This window comes from Pezoporus occidentalis, unplaced genomic scaffold (genome assembly GCF_034315485.1).
Source record: "Pezoporus occidentalis ecotype Australia unplaced genomic scaffold, CSIRO_AGI_Poc_V1 ctg4, whole genome shotgun sequence".
Lineage (NCBI taxonomy): Eukaryota > Metazoa > Chordata > Aves > Psittaciformes > Psittacidae > Pezoporus > Pezoporus occidentalis.
Window position 1 is genome coordinate 11,412,848 of NW_026915724.1, and position 14,145 is coordinate 11,426,992.

The window sequence follows — 14,145 nt, forward strand, 5'->3', positions numbered from 1 at the left end:
TGACAAAGTGCATTAACCTGGGAAGCTCTGAGTTCGTCACACACACCCACACACCCCTTTCATTAAAGGACCTCATTGATTAGAAATTGAAATATCCAGAACTCAACAAACATTTCACGCACAGTGACAGTTCTGTAGGAGCATATGCTCCCAACATTGCAACTTACACTTTTATCACTATCAGGAAGTAATTTCCCCACGTTAGTTCCCCCACACACACCATTCCCAGTGCCCCTGCTTGAAACTACCACATTCGCTGGAACACCCACGTTCACGTCCACTAGTTGACTGAGCTCTTAGTGGAATGTCAGAGCTTAGCTATAGGTCTCTGTAAATGCTCTTATTCTGTGCTGCTTTCAACACAACATACATCAAGGTCACTGTAAAAGATTGTAGTTTTCAGGCTCATACAGGAGACACCAAAGAAATCAATAAGAGCAAACTTAATTAAATGCTGTCTGAAGTTCTGTCTTCTCCCACACCTGCCCAGAATTCACATCTCTATCCCTTGTGTTCCAGAGACAGGTGTTTCATAGATATGGGGAGTCCGGCTGCCTAGCTTATGTGCTATCAGTGCTGGAAGGTGAACAGGAGAAATCATTCTTTGCACTGTGACAGGTCTGCTTTGAGCTCTCTAAGTTTTTATCAAGAGATTACAGCCCCATGGCCCTCCTCCTTTTAAGTGGAGCTCCTCCGAGAGCAGAATTAGTCCCCTGCCTGCAATCTGTGCTCCATATACTGAAATAAATTATAGTCAACTTTTTGTTTCATGGCAATGTCAAGTATAGCAATAAATACCCACAGGCTAAAACTAAGCAAACAAGGCTGGACAAACCATAGCCTCGCAGCAACAGCATCTCAAAGGAAATCGCCAGGTAGGGCACAAGAAAGTTAAAGGCATAAATACAAAACTCTGGGTTCACTAGCGTAATCCTTTCAAATGGGTCGGAAAGGCTAACACTCACCCTGCCTCTCTCCTGCAAGAAGCACTGATATAAAGCAATTAAGAGACTCCTACAATACAGTTACATCTCAGCACAAAGAGAAAGACTTTTTATATTAACACCTATTAGAAGGCATCACCTCTCCCAGCTGCAAGTGGAAGCACTGGGAAACGGCGCTTCCTTCCCGGCCACCACCCCGGAGCACCGCACCGGCGAGATGCCCGCGGCGGACTCTGGCGTAGTTGGAGCGGGGCTCCCCGCAATCCCAGCCACCAACCTTGGGCACCTAAACGCCTGAAAACTGCCGTTGGCGCCGCCGACCACCCTGCCTCCAAAGAGGAGCGGGCAAGGGGCAGCTGCATTTAAAAAGTCACTCGCGACGAAGGCAATGCAGAGAAAGGACAGAGGCAGAGGAGCACTTACTTGCCTGCGCACCACGGCCGGACGACCTCCTCTCAGCTGGTGAATCGCCGTGCCGCTCGTCCTCCCCGGACCGCTCCACGCTATTTCCCAAGTATTTCCACAAGACGCCGGCACATCGCCGGGATCAGCCGGAGCGCTCAGGGAGTGCGGCCGCCGCCGCCCCCAGCCCGGTGCCCATAGTGCCACCGCAGCCCCGGCAACTCGCGCGCCTTCCCGACGGCCGCCGGCTAACACGACATCGCACCCGAGCCGCCGCCGCGCCGAGGGGGAGCGTGGGGCTCCCCGGGCCCTTCCTGGAGACGGAGCGGGGGCGCCGGGCGGGGGAGTGCGGTGAGGCAGCGCCGCCCCTCCGCGGCGGGGAGCGGCCAGGCGAGGCGAGGGGAGGCGAGGCGGCGCGCCGCCGCCACCGCGGCCGCAGCCAGCCGCGGTGATGCCGGCCCCGCCCGGGACCCCCGCCTGCCCCCCGCTCGCCGCTCCAGGGGAGCTCCGTAACGCCGCCCCGCTGCAGTCGCCCCGGGATCCGGTGACGCGCAGCCCTCCCCCAGGCCGGCCCCCGTGGCGGAGCGGGGTGAGCGGGCGGTGAGGCGGGGCGCTGCGCTGCGCCCCGCAGGAGGTTGCTACCGGCGGGCAGTCGGGGAGCGCTCCCGGCCTCGGCGCTGGAACTGCCGGCCCGCCGCGGGGAGGTGGCGTCCCCCTAGGCCGCAGAGAATCCGTTTGGCTGCGGAGCCCAGTCCCCCGGTCCTGGGGCTCTGCGGCTGTCGGCTCTCCCCGTATCTAAGCGGGAAAGTTGTGTCCCCGTCCCTCCCCCTCCGCCTCAGAAAGCCTCCGTTTCAGCTTAACTTCTCCGGCTGCCGGTTCTCCTGGCCGCGACTGGGTCCAGGGACGACGCACACCGACCCCCGTGCTCGGAAGAAATTCGGTGCCGGTTTTACCACTTTACCAGGCTGCTGCTAGGGCGCGATCTTCTCCCCTTCGAACTCCCCCCCGCGTCCCGTTTCCCTGGGCCGCGGTTCTGCGGCCCCGGCCCCTCACTGGAGCGCGGCGAGTCCCGCTCCTACGGGCTAAGTCGGAAGAGGGGGTCCAAATGGAGCAAAACCGGTGAGGGATGATCCCATGTGCGTCCCTAAAGCTCCCGCGTGTCCTCGCCTAGGAGTGTCCCGCCGATCATCACTGCGGGCATCACCCTCGCCGGGGAGCAGCGCTGAGATGATACGGTATAACGTTTCGGTGAGATAAACACGCACACACAGAGAGACGTATATATATTATGTACGTGCACAGACCCGACATGCAGAGGCCGGTGAGGGGCGGCTGCCTCGGAACAGCCAGCTCTCCTCTCAGGTCGGGGGCCGCCAGGCGCCAACTCGGCTCCGCACAGGCTGCGGAGAAGAAGGTGGTGACCGACTGCCGCGGGAAGAGGGAGAAGGACGGAGTCCGCGGGGAGCCGCCTTCTCTCGGCAAGGCGCTCCTCCGCGCTGCGTGCGGGCGCAGGGACCCCGCGTTGGGCCGGGAGGCGGGCCGGGCCACCGCTGTGGGGAGCTGCGGGTGCAGCACGAAACGGGGTCGGTACTACCGCACGATGTTGGGCAGAGCCGGACCGTCTGGATGCTGCGGTTGGACTGAAGATGGGGGGGGAAGCTGCCGTGGCCTCTGTCGCATCCTCTGGGGCCCGTTTTAGCTCTTGGAAATGTTTGTTTTTTTTTGTAGTCAGGCTGAGTGTATCACGGAGGATTAAAAGACCCGTAAAAGGAGATTGAGCTTTGCTTTTCTGTGTCTCCTCTGCCAGCCCTTTTCCTCTCCACTCGTTTAGTCTGCTTGTAATGAAAAGTAATTTTCATATGCGTCTTACAGTTAAGGGGCCCTCTTCCACCGAGTCGGTGCAAACAAAAATGTTTCTGTTCTTTATGAATTCCTTTTATAAATACTGACTTCAGTAACGTGCAGCAAGACATTAAAGGGGAAAAGGATTTAAAAGGACAGGTTCACGCAAGCTAAATGCAAAGATAATAGAGTTGCTGTGGAGTACAGTTAACTGTGGAGTTGATAAATGCATGAGAATATGCAGTGATAGGTTTCATGCCTAATTGAACAGATTTGGACTTCAGTTCTTATCTAGAAATACAGATCCTTATTTCTCCCTGTTTCTTAATACTGGTTGTTGTTAACGGATCTTTTGATAGCTATAAGCTAACCAAGTTATCTGCCCTGTTGTGGTTCTAGCACAAGATTGGATGGTTTGAGCTGACAGTTCTCCTGACACAACTGAAAAAAATAAATTATTACAACTATACAGGTATTAGCACTAGGATGATTGAAATGCATGTCTGAGAATTGAAAGAAGTGAAATGTAGTGAACCAAAACCTGTTCAAACACAGAAGTGGTACAGTAGCCCTCCTTGCTCATGCCCTGCTGAGAAAGTCATCACAGCCACAGAGAATACACTTTTTTAAAAAAATAGTATTCTGTGATTTTTAACTACTCTGGATAAAGCCAGTTCCACACTCAAATTCCAACAGGGACAACCTCCTCGTTCTCAGTATTGAAGCCACCTTCACACACCACTTGCAAACCTGGGTATAGATTAATTGGTACATACAGTGTTCCTCCACCTGTAAGAAGCTTAGTCTAGAGAAGACTTAGAGGGGATCTCATTAATGCATACAAATACCTCAAAAGTGGGTGCCAGGAGGATGGTGCCAGACTCTTTTCAGTGGTACCCAGTGACAGGATGAGGAGCAATGGCCATAAACTAAGACACAGGAAGTTTCACCTCAACATGAGGAAGAACTTCTTTATGTTGAGGGAGGCAGCACACTAGAACAGGCTGCCCAGGGAAGTTGTGGAGTCTCCTTCTCTGGAGACATTGAAAACCCACCTGGATGCATTCCTGTGTAACCTGCTCCAGATAGCCCTGCCTTGCCCAGAGGGTTTGACCAGGTGATCTCCAGAGATCCCTTCCAACCCTAATGATCCTGTGAATCTGCACTTCTGTGAAGTTCTGTCATCCTTCATAGAGACCTTTCCATTTTTTCTTTGTGTGACAATGAAGAGTAGAATAGTTCAAGCAACATTGCGTTTTCACGAGAAATTGTTATAATTTTCAAGTCAGGATCTTTCAAACTGTTCCTATGTTTATTAGAATACATGTGTTAGTTACAAGTTTCGTTAGCAGTAAGAGGATGCTGAAGATGAACTCTACCAAAAAAACATGGTGGAAACAGTGCATAATACTTTTAATCATTGTCAAACTGATGCCACATGATTTTATGAAGTAAGTGTGACTGCCAGTTCTACACACAATTAAAAGTTTAATTTAGTGTTGTATTTTTTCTTCAAGCAGCACAAACAGAAGATTTATACAGAAATCAGATTTCAGGTAAGCTTAGCATGTAGTTAATAACATGAAGCAACATTTAAAGTCAGAGTGCATGAGCCAGAATTGGTTTTGTGTAGTATGGCCAATGCTAAAGAAGAAATTTTGCATAATTAAGCTGATGGCATGTTGGCTTCTGTTGTAGGTTCTGCAGCTTCAGCAGACTGACACCACTAAAGTCACCAACAAGGATGGAGTGACAAATGAGGAACACCATTAAAAAATGGGAGAAATAGAGGCTAAGCATGAAGGTAAAATAGCATTGTTTTAAAAAGATGGGAGTGAAAGGAAGAATGTCACACAACGAGAGCAAGTGACATCCTTTGTAAAACTGTATTGACTACCTATCTGCAATAGGTCATTTGTATTCTTTTGCCTTAGCAAAATTATTACAGCACCCAATCTCTTTTTTTTCTAGTTAAAGTATAGTTCACTTTGATTGCAGGCAGCAATTCTGACATTTGGCAGCTAAACACTGGTGCGTCTGTCACACATAAGCCTCGCTGTGGAAAAGCTGGGAAACTAAGAGCAGAGAACTAGGGCTTTGAAAAGTGCATAGGTGTTGTGGTTGAAGCCCAGCTGGCGACAAAAACCACGCAGCCGTTCGAGTACACACCCCCCACTTCCTCCTCCAGCTCCTGGAGGGATGGGGAGGAGAATCGAAAGAATGTAACTCCCACAGATTGACATAAGAGCAGTCCAGTAACTAAGGTGTAACACAAATCACTACTGCTACCACCAATAATAATAACAATAAGGGAAATAAGGGAAGAGAGTACAACTACTCGCCACCCGCCAACAGACACCCAGCCTGACTTGAGCAGTGATCTAGCCCTTCCGGGTAACTGCCCCCAGTTTATATACTGGGCATGGCGTGCTGTGGTATTAAATACCTCTTTGGTTAGTTTGGGTCAGGTGTCCTGTCTCTGCTTCCTCCCAGCTTCCCCTCCTCCCTGGGAGAGCATGAGACTCAGAAAGTCCTTGGTCAGAGTAAACATTACTGAGCAGCAACTAAAAACATTGCTGTTATCAGCATTGTTCCCAGGCTGAAAATCAAAACCACAGCACTGCACCAGGTACTAAGAAGGAAAAAAATGACTGCTATTGCTGAAGCCAGGACAATAGGAAAGAAACCACCACTAGTAGTGAACAAGTAAGATGGATATGTAAGAAAGTTATTACAAATGCTTTGGGGAGTAGAGGGAAGAGCCTTTTTGTCCAACATTACCACCACAGTGGGTTCTCCATTCATGTCACAGGTCCTGACACCTCATCTTGGCTCTCCACTATTACCTCTTTCCTTGATGGGACTTTATCAGTTCTAAGTGATCAACAGCATGAAACACACTTCAATCTGCAAATGAAGGCAATATATACTCCTATTTTACATACAAAAATCAGTACCTGAAACCAGGCATGGTTGATGTTCATTTACAAGCATTCTTTTTTTTTCAATTACAAAGTGCCTTTAATAGATCTCTAGATGTGTTTTTAATTCTTACAAAGTACTGGGTCTTGTTTATTCCCATAAAAATGCTCAATAAAAAGACATTATCAGTCTGTAACAAGATCTTTTTAAGAAGACTATCAAGCAAATTGAACTGAAACATATAGCACTGATGGATGTTTCATTGACTCTATGAGAATAGAATTAATCTCTTCTTAATATCCACTTTTGGAAAAGACAGTGTCCTGGTTTAGCAGTAGCAGTCAATTTTTCGCCTTCTTGGTAGCTGGTGCAGCACTGTGTTTTGACTTTCAGCCTCGGAACAGTGCTGATAACACCGATGTTTTCAGTTGTTGCTAAGTAATGTTTACCCTGACCAAGGACTTTCCGAGGCTCATGCTCTGCCAGAGAGGAGGGGAAGCCGGGAGGAAGCAGAGACAGGACACCTGACCCAAGCTAGCCAAAGAGGTATTCCATACCACAGAACATCATGCCTGGGGGTTGTAACTGGGAGTTACCCGGAAGGACACAGGGTCTTCGGGATCGGACTTGTTTTTCAGCGGGTGGTATTGTATTCTCTTCCCTTGTTATTTTCTCTTATCATTGTTGTAATTGGTGGTAGTGGTGGTGATTTGTGTTGTACATTGGTTGCTGGACTGTTCTTGTCTCAACCCGTGGGAGTTGCATTCTTTCGATTCTCTTCCCCATCCCTCTGAGAGCGGGGAAGGGGAGAGCTCCCGGGGCGGGGGGACACAGGCCTCAACTGCTTCCAGCCCGGCACCACTCACTGGGAGTGAGTGATCAAGCTGTCTGGCTGGGTTTAAACCACAACAGACAGAAATTAGAATAGCAGATGTAACTCATTCAAGGTCAGGTGTCACATGCTTTATAATAAGTAGGTCACAGGGTCATCTGTCAGCACCTTGGTATTCCCTATACTGAGTTACAAATGCAGAGCTCATTCCCACTTTTTGATGAATTTGCATTGGTTTTAGTTTTCATTCACAGACTGGTAATAGTCCGCACAACCAAGTCCAGAAAAGTCTATGAACATATTCCCCCATGTTTCCCCACAACTAGTCTAAACTAAGCTTAAAAACCAAACCAAACCAAACAAAAACAAACAAACAAACAATAAAAAACACCAAAAAAGCACACACACACACACACACAAAAAAAAAAAAAAAGCCCCAGCCCACAAACAAACAGAAAACACCCCCTTGATTTTCCAGTATCTGGCACACTTACTTACATAAAACAGTGTGTCATTTGTCACCATGGCTTGTAGCCTGAAAATCTGACTGGGGAAATGATGGAGACCAAAATAGTCTTTTACAGTCTGTGGGTGGCCAAAAAAGCTGCAGCTATATTCCATAATATTCCTTGGTGCCATGATTTATTTCTCAAGAACTCTTGTCAATCCATTTAAAATTCACATGCACATAGACTCAAAGATAGACATGGCGGTTTGTTCAGACTGGAGCCAAATATGCTTATACATTAAAATCCCCCTTTTCACATGTAAACAGGATATTAGCAATTATGTAAATTCTATGTGAATTTTACTTTGAAAACCTGAGCTTTTTAAATCATCTCAAAGCTTGAAGAATTTAAACCCACATACACTGAAGCCAAACAGCAGAGAATCTCAAAGCCAAACTGTGAAGTTCATAGTCTTAAATTCATTCCTTAATGCCAAATTTTTTGTATGTCATGTTCAGTTCTGTTATTATTTATGTGAGTCAATAATTGGCTTGCATGTCATTAGTGGGTATTTTTAACCTAAAGGAGAGTTTGGATAAAATTGTAACAAAGGGTTTTAGCTAGTTTCAGGGAAATTATCTATGTTATCTGCCTGAGTAATTAATTTATTAAAATCAAGTAAAAAATCACGTGCAGTAAATAGTAGGATCTAAGAAAATTATAGATTACTTTTTTCTGTATTGTCCTCAGTAACAAAAATTTTCTTTGCATTATCACAATTATCCCATTTTTTTTTCCACGAAAAGAAGATAAAGTTACCCTCTGTGCATTTAGAAATCAATTTTACACATTGTAAACTTCAAAACTTTTTTTGGGGGGAGCCAAATAAGTATTATTTGAGTATAACTAAGTATTATTTGAGAATAACTAATTTGCACTGTCTAGCAGCTATAAGTCTCCATAAGAAAACTAAAAAGATGAAAGATCATAAAGGATGTGAAAGTATTTATTTCTGTTATCTTCACAGGCAGTGAAAAGATGACGCAGTGGAATTCAAATATGGGATGTAATATGCAAATTATTTAATTGATTAAAGCATTTTGAAATTTTGAAATATATGTGGATATAGCCATAGTCCATAAAATGATTGCTATGTTCCTGGCATTAAAGAGCATTAATATATACTTGAGACAATTTTTGTGGGTGGAATAAAAATAACAGTTTTGCCCCAAAGTTGAAACAACTCTGCAAAGAGGTATTAAGGCTTATGTACAAAACTATGCCTGTTACAGATAATCCCTGACAGATGCATATTAGGACATGATCTACCTGGCATCTTCAGCCTGGCCCAAGTGTCTGCCTGTGGGAGGATGAAGGGAGCAATGACTATTTAATCAGCAAATGCTTTCAGATGCTCAATATTTTTTCACACTTGCAGCTCCCAGTCAGGGTGAGGGGTTAAAAATGAGCTGCTTTTGTGGCTGCCAAGGAAATGGGTGGGTGGTTCTGCCTAGGGAGGAATGAGGCAAGCCTTGCCACCTGAAGCCACCACAGCATCCCGCCGATCCTTCACGAGAAAGGGCAGCTGCTTTCACTTGGATTTCCCTCCTCAGTTCCATAACAGCAACATAGTGCTCTGTGAATGAATTCAGTGTTTGCTGGAGACGCCAGGAATGGCTACTTCACTGTAGAGAAGGAGGGTGCAGGTGCCTCTTGGTGTGAGGAACATGATAGGTGTATGTATTGAGACCTCACCTGGGGTACTGTGTGCAGTTCTGGTGTCCTCAACATAAAAGGGACATGGAACTATTGGAACAAGTCCAGAGAAGGGCCACGAGGATGATCAGGGGACTGGAGCACCTCCTGTCTGAAGACAGGCTGAGGAAGTTGGAGCTGTTCAGCCTGGAGAAGAGAAGGCTGCGTGGAGACCTCATAGCAGCCTTCCAGTAGCTGAAGGGGGCCTATAGGGATGCTGAGGAGGGACTCTTCGTTAGAGACTGTACTAACAGGACAAGGGGTAACAGGTTAAAACTTAAACAGGGGAAGTTTAGGTTGGATATAAGAAGGAAATTTTTTCCTGTTAGGGTGGTGAGGCACTGGAATAGGTTGCCCAGGGAGGTTGTGAATGCTCCATCCCTGGCAGTGTTCAAGGCCAGGTTGGATGAAGCCTTGGATGGCATGGTTTAGTGTGAGGTGTCCCTGCCCGTGGCAGGGGGGTTGGAACTTAATGATCTTAAGGTCCTTTCCAACCCTAATTATTCTATGATCCTATGTATCCTCTGTGATGCACATGAAAAAGAAAGAACCAGGCCTAGTTTGACAGTCCTGTAAAATCTAGGTAGTATTCTGCTACAGTGCACTAGGTTTGCATGCATAACCTACACCTGTTCTAGGGAAAACCTTCTGGGCTTCTAGCTATTCACTGTTTGCTGATATTTCTTGCGAAACTGACCCCAGCCTACAGTTATGCAACTCACTTCATTTCTGCATTAATGAGTCAAATATGCCAGATTCTTTAAGTACTGAATAATCAGCATTGCTCTTCCATCATGTAGGTAGTCTCAAAGTTTTGGAGCTTCCCCCCAACTCTCCTAGCCATGGATGCTGTGGAATGATTCCCAACACCACTGCGTGCTTCTCCAGCCACACCTTGGTAACATCTGCTGAACATGAACATGGTTCTTAGCCCTTTCTTCTCAGCACAGCGTGTCCCTGCCTTTAGATCATCTTGGTCTGCTCTCTGTCAGAAAAGTCATTGTTTGCCCCCAGGTTTTTTTGCCATGACTTACCAGGATGCGCGTATTCCTGGGTGGTGTCAGGGTGTTGCGAGGCTCAATGTCTTCCTGGGGACTAGGATGCTATAGTGACAAAGTCAGGTCCAAGGTAAAGCTGGGAACACAAACCACAGATGAGGGTCCAATTCAGCGAAGTCCATGGCCAGGCACAGGAGTGGTTATGAGAGAACTGCAGGTAGGTAAGCCTGCAGTGCGTGCATGTGTCCTACAGCAGGGACTGATGGCTCCAGGTGGAGCTGAAACATGGTCCTGGTCCCATGGGCAAGGGTGGGGGTCCATGGGAGGCTGGATGAGGGCTTGCAGTTGATAAAAGTAGAAAATACACTTCACCAGAAACTGCGGTGAAGCAGGACCTGCCACTTTTCTCAAGTAAACCTATTGCAGGACATTCCTACTGCAAAGGCTTTCTGTGCTATATATGCATGTACCAAATTATTACTCATTACAAAAACATGAAGGTACTGAGCTGAAGCTCCAGCTCTGATACAGCATTTCCCAACGGCTGTTGATTCCAGGGCAAAGTAAGCCCTCGTGCAATTACAGCACTGTTTTGCTCACAGATATAAAAAAATCAACCACAGCATCTCATTCAGAAATCATGAAATGGGTATTTTTTAATTAGTATAAGAAAGTCTTGTACAAAATGTTTCTTATTGTTATCTAAGGACGTGGTACCTTTGAAGTGTTCCTTGTAAGACACAACTGGCAGCATTGAAACCTAAGAATGAATTTTGACTATCCACCTCTACTTGCCTTTTACAGGAATAATCTGTCTTCCAAGTATTACCTTTCTATAAATATAGACCTCTGAAATAATTTTTTACAGAACTAAAATGAAGGGTGGAATAAATCTGGTGGGTTTTTTTCCAAGTTATAGATGAGATTTGCTAAAAAGAATATCATCTGCATCATCTTGGTCCCATATCAGTGCTCTGGTCTTGCTGCCTGCAATATCCTCCCCCTTCCTGGAGAGAGCTTCACTACCTCAGGCATCTGTGGGAAAGCTTTAGCCCCACTTACAAACAGGGAAGAAACAAAATAGATGTTTTATACATAAACTTAACTAATCATTTTAGCAATTCCTTAATATTTGTTTCTCTGGGGGAAAAATGTTGCAAGAAAAGTGTTACAGAGTTATAGCCTTAATATCTTGATACTGTATTTCATATTCCCTTTTCTCTAGAAACAACATGTATCCTATTTTCTGCCATCAGTGACTGGGAATTTGAGTTCAGATGATTAGCTTCCCTTTGAATCTCAATTGGCTGACTTGCAGATTTTCCTGGTTTGTGCCCACTAGCTATTCATTAGATCATAAAGACACTTTTCTTTCTTTTGCTACCAATATTTGTGTAAAAATAATTCATTTATTCTCCTCTGTACATATTTAATTATTTTAGTAGACTTTGTGTTATCATAATTAAAGGTTGACTGAGAAAAAAAATGAAGTATTAGTTACATAAAGCAAATTAATTTATTTATTGTTTTCAGGAGAGTAAATTGACTCAAGTGTATTCTGAATCTATTTCTCCCTTAGTAGTACCTCTCAAAATGATCTGATATTATCTGCGGATGTGATGAAAATAACCATAATTTAATATGTACTCAAATATTAATTGCAGCTTGTTCATGATGAAAACAAACCGCTTGCCACTATGCAATAGTTGGACACTGTAGATTTTATAGGTTAATTAGCCTTCAACATGGGTCTCAGCTTAATAAAAAGGTAAACATGCATCTCAAAGCAATCGTATTTTACACTGCAGATATTACTGGGAGACTAAGCGTAAATGAGATACAGATCTATCACAAACTTATTAAAGCCTTAGCAAAACTCATCACCTGCAGAGTTGTGTGGCTATGAAATTACCATGAATTCCTGGCTTTTTTTCCAACTGGCACTAAATAGTGAATAAGTTTTTATGTCAGTACTATTATGAACGCTTTAAAAAATGTTAACTCTGTAATTCAGTTAATTTTAGAAAGAAAATATTGAGTTAACATTTGGGGTTGACTGAACATTTTTTTTTCCATTGTTGATTAATAGCTCTTAGAAGAAACAAAATACTCCAAAATTTGCATAAAGCTTGATAAAAGGGTAGCAGAGTTTGAAACATATGAAATACATGCATTTTAGAAGTTAAATCATTGTGAAAATTATTGTCTATATCAGACCAGAAATGGGGAGATAGTTCATTTTTATTTGGTAGGAAATGCTGTGTTGCTGATAACATATCTCAAAATCTTTCCAGAGAAATAAAAATTTGGAAAAAGCTCCTTTTACATCTGTGGAAACTTTTATAATGTTTTCTTCTTTTATTCATCATAGTAAAATTATAAGTCATTCAAAATCAGTGAAAAAAAAAAAAAATTATTTCCTTTCTGGTAATCAGTTTATTTTGATACCTCAAAACACAGTTCTGTCAAGCTGACTTGGTGCCAGACAGAAAGTCTATGTACCAGTCTATGTACTGCTCATGCAAGCTGTTTTGACTGATTGGCATCTGAATCCAAGCTAGTATTGATGGGTGCTGATATATATCGAAGCTTCCTTGTCCCCTTGTGTCAAACTGAAGGCTGTGACAATCACGTGCTACAGCTCCCGTACAGAAGCTGATATACAGCTGCCTATAGATAAATCATTTACTTTCAACACCTGTGCTGGCTGCTTCCTAGAGGTTTTACGTTAGCATGGTGGCCGAGAGAAAAAGACTATTAACCTGAAGCCTTCTTCTGGAGAAAGAGACACAGTCTGACAAGCTGAAATGCTGAGGGGAAAAAAAAAAGTCAAAGCTGAAATATGACGATTCTTGTTATACAGCTTCTTTCCTGAAAAGAGAGAGGTTCAAGGAACTGCCACGTATGTAACGTATTCTTTGTCTTCTTCCTGGTACATCAGGCAAACAGGTCTGTCTGGCTTTTATGGTTCTCTTGTCTAAAATACAGATTTTGCTTGTGGCTTCCTGTGGTCACAAAATGGTTTAATGCTCCCAGATCACAGAGAAGAATCACTTAGGAGATACTCAGTCTCTTGTGATTAAGTACTTTATTAAAACTGCAACCTAGACTTGAAGATCCTCTGGAAAGACTCTGAAGACTGACATTTGGAGCTAAAAAAGATCTTAGAAAACCTTTTGCATCTGCCTGGCATACTTAGATTTATTCCCATCAACCCTCCTGAACTTGATATCCTAGTCTGGGCCATAATCCAAGATCTTTCATGAAGCTGTGTTCCCCCAAGCCTCCTTAATATCACTAGTTCTTAGATAATGGGGCTTAAAGTCTCAACACACACTGAGAGCTTTCAACCCCGAGTTCTTCCCACGTTACAGGATTCACTAAGCTGCATACTGCTCAGATAGTAACAGCTCAGATGCTGTCTTCACTCTGATTTCTTTTGATACTGTAGTCAGTGAATCTCTCTTATCCACTCTTGCTGAAAAATAATGGTAATATTTTTAATAGCAGGTGGTGAGGGTCATGGGGAACTGGGTGCATGCATGCACATACATAGTACGAATACCTGAAAATCATCAATTAGGGCTCTACTTTTCTGAATATAGCAAAATATTGTAGTTGTAAAGGAACTGTGAAGTACTGAATACTAAATTTTTAGTGTTTTTCTCACTAGGTGTCTTTAATTCACATGTGAATAATAAAACCATTACTTAACAGAATGTACATGACATAAAGCATATTAAACACCTGAACAAAAAATTTTGTGTTTCAGTGATCAAAGTACCTGCATCATTTTACATAATTATGTATTGTAAATCTATGCACAAAAGTTATTTAAAAAAAATCAAAATGCTACATAGAACAAATCTCAACAAATGTTGAGAATATGTGGAGTTGTGATAAAAAAGGTTGTCTAAGAAAAAAAAGCAAAAAGAGACTATATTAGTCTGATGGCTCTTACAGGCATTTCCTTTGCTAATGGCAATCCTGCCCACAGACTC

At 44.1% G+C, this 14,145-nt stretch overlaps 1 protein-coding gene across 4 annotated transcripts in view; it reads right to left on the minus strand.

Moving 5' to 3' along the window:
- Positions 1-1,702, minus strand: part of SNTG1 (syntrophin gamma 1) — a 324,574-nt gene extending 322,872 nt beyond the window's left edge. Inside the window, exon 1 of one of the 4 annotated variants that reach the window (XM_062633423.1) lies at positions 1,368-1,700. The gene's annotated coding sequence lies outside the window, so the exon portion shown is untranslated. Of the gene's footprint in view, positions 1-1,367 lie in introns of all 4 variants that reach the window. The other 3 variants (XM_062633421.1, XM_062633420.1, XM_062633422.1) reach the window with 3 other exon arrangements.
- Positions 1,703-14,145: the final 12,443 nt, after the last annotated feature.